Genomic DNA, 8,292 nt, shown 5'->3' with positions numbered 1-8,292 from the left:
GGGGATGAATCCTGGCTGGGCCCTCTCCCCGTTATCCCAGCAGCGTTCCCGACGTTTTCCCGGTGTTTTCCCGGTGTTTGTGGGCCCTGCTGTAAATCCAGGAATCCCTGGAATGAGCCGGATCCGGGATGATCCCGAGGCCCCCTCTGGTTTTCTATATTAGAAGGATTTTTAAATAAAGTGGAATTTTACTTCTTCTACACCAGAATTCCGTTAGTTTTTCCCGGATTTCCCCGCTTGGAATGGCCGCCTTGGGAGCTGCTGGAAATCTGGGATAACTCAGGATTTTATGGATGCATCAAACACCTGGAATTGGGGGTGGTTTTTTGTTTTTTTTCCATGGATTCGACTCTGTTTAATCATCCTGGATCTGCTTCCATGGAAAATTCCTCCTTGTGCCTTTTATTCCCAAATTTTCCAGCAGCTTACATTTAAAATTCCAAGAAAACGGAATGAATTCCCAAATTAAACCTGGCAAAAACCCACGAAATCCAAACCTGAACTGCGGAATTCCCAAATCCACCTGAGCTCCTCCCTGGAATTTCATCCCAGCAGGTTCTGCTCCAAAAAAACGGGAATTTTATCCCAACTGGGAGCTTCCTTTTTGCTGGGAATTCCCCATGGAAGCTGCAGATCCTTCCCTGGAGGAAAACGGAGCTGTCCCAGCTGCTCCTTCTGGATTCCCTCCGGAATTTCTGTGGGAAGCACCGGAATTCCCAGTGCAGCTTCGCTCCAGAGCCGATTTCCCTTGGATTTCACTGCTAAAACAAAAGGAAAACTTTGGAAGTTCCTTTTTCCCGACTTTTCCCGGCTGATCCCACTTGGTTGGAAGCCTCGAAATGATGGAAGAAACGCGGAATTCCGTGGATTTTTCGGGAATCAAGCGCAGCAAGGGAAGCAGCTTGGGATGTGTTCCCTGTGGATGTTCCCTATGGATTCAAGGATTCTTCCCAAGGATCCCAGCCCTTCATGGATCACCAGAAAGTTGGGAATGCCGAGCTGGAGCCGGCAGCTTTTTGGGATCATTCCCTGAACCAGAGGGAGCTGGAATTATCCCGTGCAGGAAATCCTGGAATGGTTTGGGATGGAAGGAGCTTCGGGATCATCCCATTCCAGCCTTTCCATGATCCCAGCCTGGCCTGGGACATTGCAGGGATCCAGGGGCAGCCACAGCTTCTCTGGGAATTCCAGCCCAGCCAGGAATTCCTTCCCAAATTCCCCTTTTCCCATCCCTCCGTCCCTTGTCCGGACTCACAGGAGGCATTCCCCAGAAACTGGGAATCTTTATGGAGTGGAAAAGTTGGGATTTCCCTGCCTGGATCCAATGTGGAGAGGGAGGGAGGAGAACTGGGAGCTCTGGATTCCGGCTCTGGCTCTTTGCTTGGAGAAAAAAACCCTGGATTTGGTGCCTTCCCTGCGCTGGGAAAATGGGAATGATGATCCATTTGTGCTCAGGATTGGGAATGATCAGCGTTATCCCGCTGGGAATGAGCTGGGAGCAGCTCCCAGCTATCCTGAATGGAAGCACAGCTGATCCCAGGAACCTCCCATGGAAAAGAGGGAAGATCCAGTCCCAGAAAAAAACTGGAGAAGAACCGAGGGAAGATCTGTGCCGACATTCAAAATTCCCAGCACTTTATTTCAACTTCCTTCTCCCAGGATTTTTCTTTCTCTCACTCCCAGGTGCCCAAAAACGCTGGATCAGGAATTCCCGAGCTTTCCAGCAGGCTCGGGGCTGGAACGAGAACGGTTTTTGTGGGAAGCCAGGGAGTTGATGGAAGAAAATTCCTTTTATTCATTCCTTTGTTCCCGGCTCCAAGGCTGGACCGGGCGGGTTCGGCTCATCCCTGGAATTCCAGGGGTTAAATCCGTGCGGGAAATGCCGAACGATCCCAAAGGTCAAATCCGTGCGGGAATGATCCCGGTGGGAGCGGCCGGACCGGACCGGGCACCTCTGACCCCGATCGGCCCCTGAGTCACCGACCCGCGGGGGACGAGCGGGGACCTGCCCGGCACCGGCACCTCATCCCTGCCCCCGGTACCGGCACCGGCACCTCATCCCTGCCCCCGGTACCGGCACCGGCACCGGCACCTCATCCCTGCCCCCGGTACCGGCACCGGCACCTCATCCCTGCCCCCGGTACCGGCACCGGCACCTCATCCCTGCCCCCGGTACCGGCACCGGCACCGGCACCTCATCCCTGCCCCCGGTACCGGCACCGGCACCTCATCCCTGCCCCCGGTACCGGCACCGGCACCTCATCCCTGCCCCCGGTACCGGCACCGGCACCTCATCCCTGCCCTCATCCCTGCCCCCGGTACCAGCACCGGCACCGGCACCGGCACCTCATCCCTGCCCCCGGCACCGGCACCTCATCCCTGCCCCCGGTACCGGCACCGGGACCTCATCCCTGCCCCCGGCACCGGCACCGGCACCTCATCCCTGCCCCCGGCACCGGCACCTCATCCCTGCCCCCGGTACCGGCACCGGGACCTCATCCCTGCCCCCGGCACCGGCACCGGCACCTCATCCCTGCCCTCATCCCTGGTACTGGTACCGGCACCGGCACCTCATCCCTCTCCCCGGTACCGGCACCGGCACCTCATCTGCCCTCATCCCTGCCCCCGGTACCGGGACCTCATCCCTGCCCCCGGTACCGGCATCGGGACCTCATCCCTCTCCCCGGTACCGGCACCGGCACCTCATCCCTGCCCCCGGTACCGGCACCGGCACCGGCACCTCATCCCTGCCCTCATCCCTGCCCCGGTACCGGCATCGGGACCTCATCCCTGCCCCCGGGACCGGCACCTCATCCCTGCCCTCATCCCTGCCCCGGTACCGGTCCCTACCCCGGTCCCGGTCCCTACCCCGGTCCCGGCTGCTCCTGCGGGTCCGGGCCCTGCCCCCGGTACCGGCACCGAACCGGACCGGGAGCTCATCTCCGCCCCCGGCATCGCTTGGAGCTGCTACCGGACCGGGACCTGCCCCTGCTCTCGGTCTCGGCACCGGGATCTCATCCCCGGCCCTCGGTACCGGCTGGGACTGCAGGTCCGGGACCCGACCCTGCCCCGGCTGCTGCTGCGGCACCTGGAGCTGCTCCGGGACCGGGACCTGCCCCTCCTCCCGGTCACTCCTGCGGCTCCCGGTGCAGTTTCCCCCTGACCCCCCCCGGCCCCGTCTGGCTCTGCCGCGAGTCCCGGCCCTCACCCGGCCCGGCCGCAACCCCGCCCCGCAGAACCGGCTCCGCCAGGCCCCCGGTGCCTCCCCCCCCCCGCTTCCTCCCGCCGGCCCCCCCTATCTGCGGCCTCAGCGCGGCCTGCGCGGGCGGATAAGAGCGGCGGGCGGCCGGGCCCCTCCCCAGGCCGCGCATCACCTCAGCCGGCCCCGGGAGGAGCCGCGCGCGGCCCGGCCCCGGGGGGACCCGGCGGGAGGAGCCGGGCCCGGCCCCGCCGCCCCGCCCACGCCCCGCCCTCTCCCCGCGGGCCGCGCTCCTATTGGCTGCCTCTGGGCGTCCGCTAGTTCCCATTTGGTATCGCATGCGTCAATCAAATTCAAACCGCGCCCCTTTCCTCCCTCGCAGCGGGGGCGAGGCGCGCACCGCGGGGTCGTGGCGCTGATTGGCCAATCTACACGTCAGTCAAAAAATCCAAACCACGCCTCTTTCCCCTCATTGCTACTACGGGGGCGAGGCTACGGTGTGCTCTCCGCGCCGATTGGCCGCTGGGCGGGCAACCTTCCTTTCCATTGGCCAGCGCGGCTGTCAGTCATTAGTTTAAAGATTAAAAAAAAAACCCACCCAACGCAGCGCCCCAGGCCTGGGCAGGGGGCGTGGCCGGGCGCGAGGGTGTCCCAAATCTGCCTGGCAACGGAGGGGGTCCCGCGGGGGGGGGGCGTGAGGGGAAGGGGGGCACAGGGGAGGGAATGGGGGAGAGGGGAGGGGGCGGAGGGGGAGGGGGGAAGAGGGGCGGGTGGGGGGGGCGGGTCCCCTGCGCGCGCAACCCCCCCCGCCCCCCCCTCCTGTCAGTGGCCACCTGAGGGAGCCGCCTCCCCTCCCCCCACGGCCCCAGTCCGGGCCGGGCCCCGCTGAGGAGGAGGAGGAGGCGGCTCTGAGGGGGCTCCGGACAGTGAGTGACACCCGCGCCCCACGAGCCCCCCCCGGGGGACGGGGACAGGGGAAACCCCCCCACACACACCCCCCCTTCCCTCGAGGGGCGCTCGGGGCAACGGGGGGAGCGGCCGGGAGGGAGAACTGGCGGGGGAGGGGGGGGGTGGGGTGCAGGGTTTGTGTGGGGCGAGAGGGGGGCACGGCCGTGAGGGGAGAAAGGAGGGGGCGAACCCGGCCATGGTGAGGGGGGACCCCTTGAGGGACGCGGGGATTTGGGGTGAGGGAGAGCGCGAAAGCGCGGGGGGGGTTCACGGGGGGGGGTAGGGAAGTACGGCCGGGTGTGTGTGTGTGGGGGGGTGGATAATAAAAAAAAAAAAAAGCCAAAAAAAAAAAAAAAAAAAGAGAAAAGGTTGGGAAGTCCGAAGGGAGGGTGGGCACGGGTGAGGGGGTGCCAGGGAGGAGCGGGAGTGCATCCTGGGAGTTGCCCGATAGGCACAGCCACCAGAGCATGTCAGCAAAGGCGGATTATTGGTGCCAGAGCCTTGGGAAGGCGGGGGAGGGGAGTGGGGGAGGGGACGGGCCACCGCCGGGGCCACCGGGGCCACCAGGCCACGGCTCGGGGCCACCGGGCCGCGGGGAGCTCCGCGCTGAGGGCGGGCCCTGAGGGAGCCCCCCCCACAGCCACCCCAGAGCCAGCGGAGCCTTGGGGACAGCGGCGTGGGTGTCCCCCGTGAGTGTGAGGGTGTGAGTGAGTGTGAGTGCGTGAGGAGCCCAAGTGGCACTCCGGAAACCGGGATAAAGTTTTGGGCACGGGGCGGGGAAACGCGGGGCTGTGCGGGGATAGAAGGAGCTCGGCTGGGAGAGAGGAGGGCTTGGGGAAGAAATTGAGGGGAAAGCTGAGGGGGTTTGGGGAAAGCTGAGGGGGTTCGGGGAAAAGTGAGGGGGTTTGAGGGGAAAGTGAGGGACTTGGGAAAAGCTGAGGGATTTGGGAAGAGTTGAGGGGTTTGAGGGAAAAGCTGAGGGGTTTGAGGGAAAAGCTGAGGGGTTTGAGGGAAAAGCTGAGGGGTTTGAGGGAAAAGCTGAGGGGGTTGAGGAAAAGTTGAGGGACTTGAGGGAAAAGCTGAGGGGTTTGAGGGAAAAGTTGAGGGATTTGGGAAAAGCTGAGGGGTTTGAGGGAAAAGCTGAGGGGGTTGAGGAAAAGTTGAGGGACTTGAGGGAAAAGCTGAGGGATTTGGGAAAAGCTGAGGGGTTTGAGGGAAAAGTTGAGGGATTTGGGAAAAGCTGAGGGGTTTGAGGGAAAGTTGAGGGGGTTGAGGAAGAAGTTGGGGGATTTGAGGGAAAAGCTGAGGGATTTGGGAAAAGCTGAGGGGTTTGAGGAAAAGCTGAAGCGTTTGGGGGAAAGCTGAGGGGTTTGGGAAAAGCCGTGGGGATTTGAGGGTAAAGCTGGGAATCTGCTGGAAAACCCCAGGGAAAAGTCGAGGGTCTGGGGTGAAATCTGAAGGTTTGGCCTAAAATCTGAGGGTGTGAAAGGAAAGACGGGGATCCGCTGGAAAACTTGGGGTTCTGCTGGAAAACTCGGGGGTCTGTCCCAAAACCTGATGATCTGTTGGAAAACTCAGGGGTCTGCTGGAAAACCCAGGGCTTTGGAGCAAAACCTGAGGGTCTGTGCCAAAATCCAGGGGTTTTCCCTAAAACTTGAGACTCTGCAGGAAATCCTGAGGGTTTGTCCCAAATCCCAGGATTCTCCTGGAAAACCTGGGGTTCTGGAGCAAAACTCTTGAGGTCTGTGGGACAATCCAAAGGTTTGCTGGAAAACTCGGGAGTCTGTTCCTCAAAACTCCGAGGGTCTGCCCTGAATCCTGGGGATCTGCCCCAAAACTTGAGGGTCTGCAGGAAAAGCTGGGGATCCACTGGAAAACCCGAGGGGCTGGGACAGAACCTCAGGGATTGTCCCAAACCCCCAAAATCCAGGGGTTTTCCCTAAAACTTGAGGGCCTGTGGGATATCCCGAGGATCTGCTGGAAAACCTGAGGCTCCGCAGGAGGATCTGGGGGTCTGAGGTGAATTCCAGGGATCTGTGGTGATTCCCGGGGATCCATCCCAAATCCTGGGGGTCTGTGTGAAATCCCAGGGATGAGAGTGAAATCCAGGGTCCATCCCAAAAACTGGGGGGCTGCAGTGAATCCCAGGGATCTGGGTGAAATCCAGGATCCATCCCAAATCCCAGGGGTCTGTGTGAAATCCAGGATCCCAAATCCCAGGGGTCTGTGGTGATTCCCGGGACTCCATCCCAAATCCCAGGGGTCTGTGATGATTCCCGGGACTCCATCCCAAATCCCAGGGGTCTGTGTGAAATCCAGGATCCATCCCAAACCCAGGGGTCTGTGGTGATTCCCGGGACTCCATCCCAAATCCAGGGGTCTGTGATGATTCCCGGGACTCCATCCCAAATCCCAGGGGTCTGTGTGAAATCCAGGATCCCAAATCCCGGGGATCTGTGGAGATTCCTGGGGCTCCATCCCAAATCCCAGGGGTCTGTGGTGATTCCTGGGGCTCCATCCCAAATCCAGGGGTCTGTGGTGATTCCCGGGACTCCATCCCAAACCCAGGGGTCTGTGGTGATTCCTGGGGCTCCATCCCAAATCCAGGGGTCTGTGGTGATTCCCGGGACTCCATCCCAAATCCCAGGGGTCTGTGAAATCCAGGATCCCAAATCCCAGGGTCTGTGGTGATTCCCGGGGCTCCATCCCAAATCCCGGGGCTCCATCCCAAATCCCAGGGGTCTGTGGTGATTCCCGGGGCTCCATCCCAAATCCAGGGGTCTGTGGTGATTCCCGGGGCTCCATCCCAAATCCCGGGGCTCCATCCCAAATCCCAGGGGTCTGTGGTGATTCCCGGGGCTCCATCCCAAACCCGCGGGCCGGGAGGGTCCAATCCCTTGGGACAATCCCAACCGGGGCTTTAAAATGGAGCCGCTCCGGGGCCGCATCCCTCGGGAATTGCGAATTCCAAGTGCCGCCATCAGCACCAGACAATTCCCTTTCATTTTCACCCCATTTCCCTCGGCCTCGCCCCGGCTTTTTTTAGGATTTCCTGGCGGTTTGGGGGCTGCGCTGCTGGGGGGGTGTGAAATCGCTCTCGTGTGTGTGGTTCTCACCCTGAGCTCTGCTGCGCCTCGAGAGGGTTGCAAAAACCCCCATTATTTCTGGATTTCCCCTCTTTCCCCCTCCTCTTTCCACTCTTTTCTTCGAAAAATCGGATTTTAGGATTTTTTTATTTTTAGGGAGGCTGTTGGCAAAATTTCAGGATCTCAGGATTGAGGAAATTCACAAATTTTGAGGCAGGAGTGAATTCTCGATGGGAAAAAGGTGTGTGGGGGGGGGGAAACTTCTGGTTTTGCTAAAATTGAAGGAAAAGTTACTTTGTTTGAATGAAAACTCCTTAAAAACTTGAGGATTGGGATTTGCTGAGCACAAAGCTGCAGCAAATGCCAAGAAAATGTGGGGAATATTTCAGGGTTCTCCAATTTTAGGAGTTTTGGGAGAGGAAAAGGGAGTTTTAGGAAGGACAACTGTGTTTTGGGAGAAAAAAAAATGAGTTTTAGGAGAAAAAAGAAGAGTTTTAGGAAGGAAAATCGAGTTTTGGGAGAGGAAAATCGGGTTTTAGGACAGAAAACTGGAGTTGTGGGAAGGAAAATCCATGTTTTTAGCGGGAAGTTGGCTTTTAAAATGTAGATTTGGCTTTTTTTCCTCCCAAAAAAGGCTGGGAGAAGAAGTTTTTTGAAGAGTTTAAGGACAAATCTGGAGCTGCGTCTTGCAGGGAATAAATCCGGTGATGTTATCCCACAGGTGGAGCTGAAATTCCCATTTTTATGCTCCTAAAAATCCCCAAATCCTTGGAAAATTCCCATCTCCTGCTGCCAGGGGCAATTCCAGAGGGGCTTGCAGCTCCTGGCTTGTCCGGGAGCAGCGAGGTGGGGGCTGGAGATGGGAAAATTTGGGATAAAATCCCCCAAACTCAGCCTCTTTTCCTTGGGAAGCCGCTTGGGATAAGTTTTGATCCGGAATTAACGATCCCAGTTTCCATGGAGAGGGGGAGAGGTGTTAAACCTTGGGATGGAGGCACGAAATCCAAGGATTTGGGGGGGTTTAGGGTAGGATTTGGGTGTCCCTGACCCTCAGGAAGG

The 8,292-nt window shown here is 59.4% G+C and overlaps 1 protein-coding gene across 1 annotated transcript in view; it reads left to right on the top strand.

The window, feature by feature from the left end:
• The first annotated feature begins 4,082 nt into the window (after positions 1-4,082).
• The window catches only part of GATAD2A (GATA zinc finger domain containing 2A), a 46,139-nt gene continuing 41,929 nt past the window's right edge, over positions 4,083-8,292 (top strand). Inside the window, exon 1 of the mRNA XM_082297930.1 lies at positions 4,083-4,125. The gene's annotated coding sequence lies outside the window, so the exon portion shown is untranslated. The remainder of the gene's footprint in view (positions 4,126-8,292) is intronic.

The sequence above is a fragment of the Coloeus monedula genome (genome assembly GCF_965178545.1).
Source record: "Coloeus monedula genome assembly, chromosome: 27".
NCBI classification, from domain to species: Eukaryota; Metazoa; Chordata; class Aves; order Passeriformes; family Corvidae; genus Coloeus; species Coloeus monedula.
The sequence above is the reverse complement of the archived record's forward strand: the minus strand, read 5'-3'. Positions and strand labels throughout refer to the sequence as shown.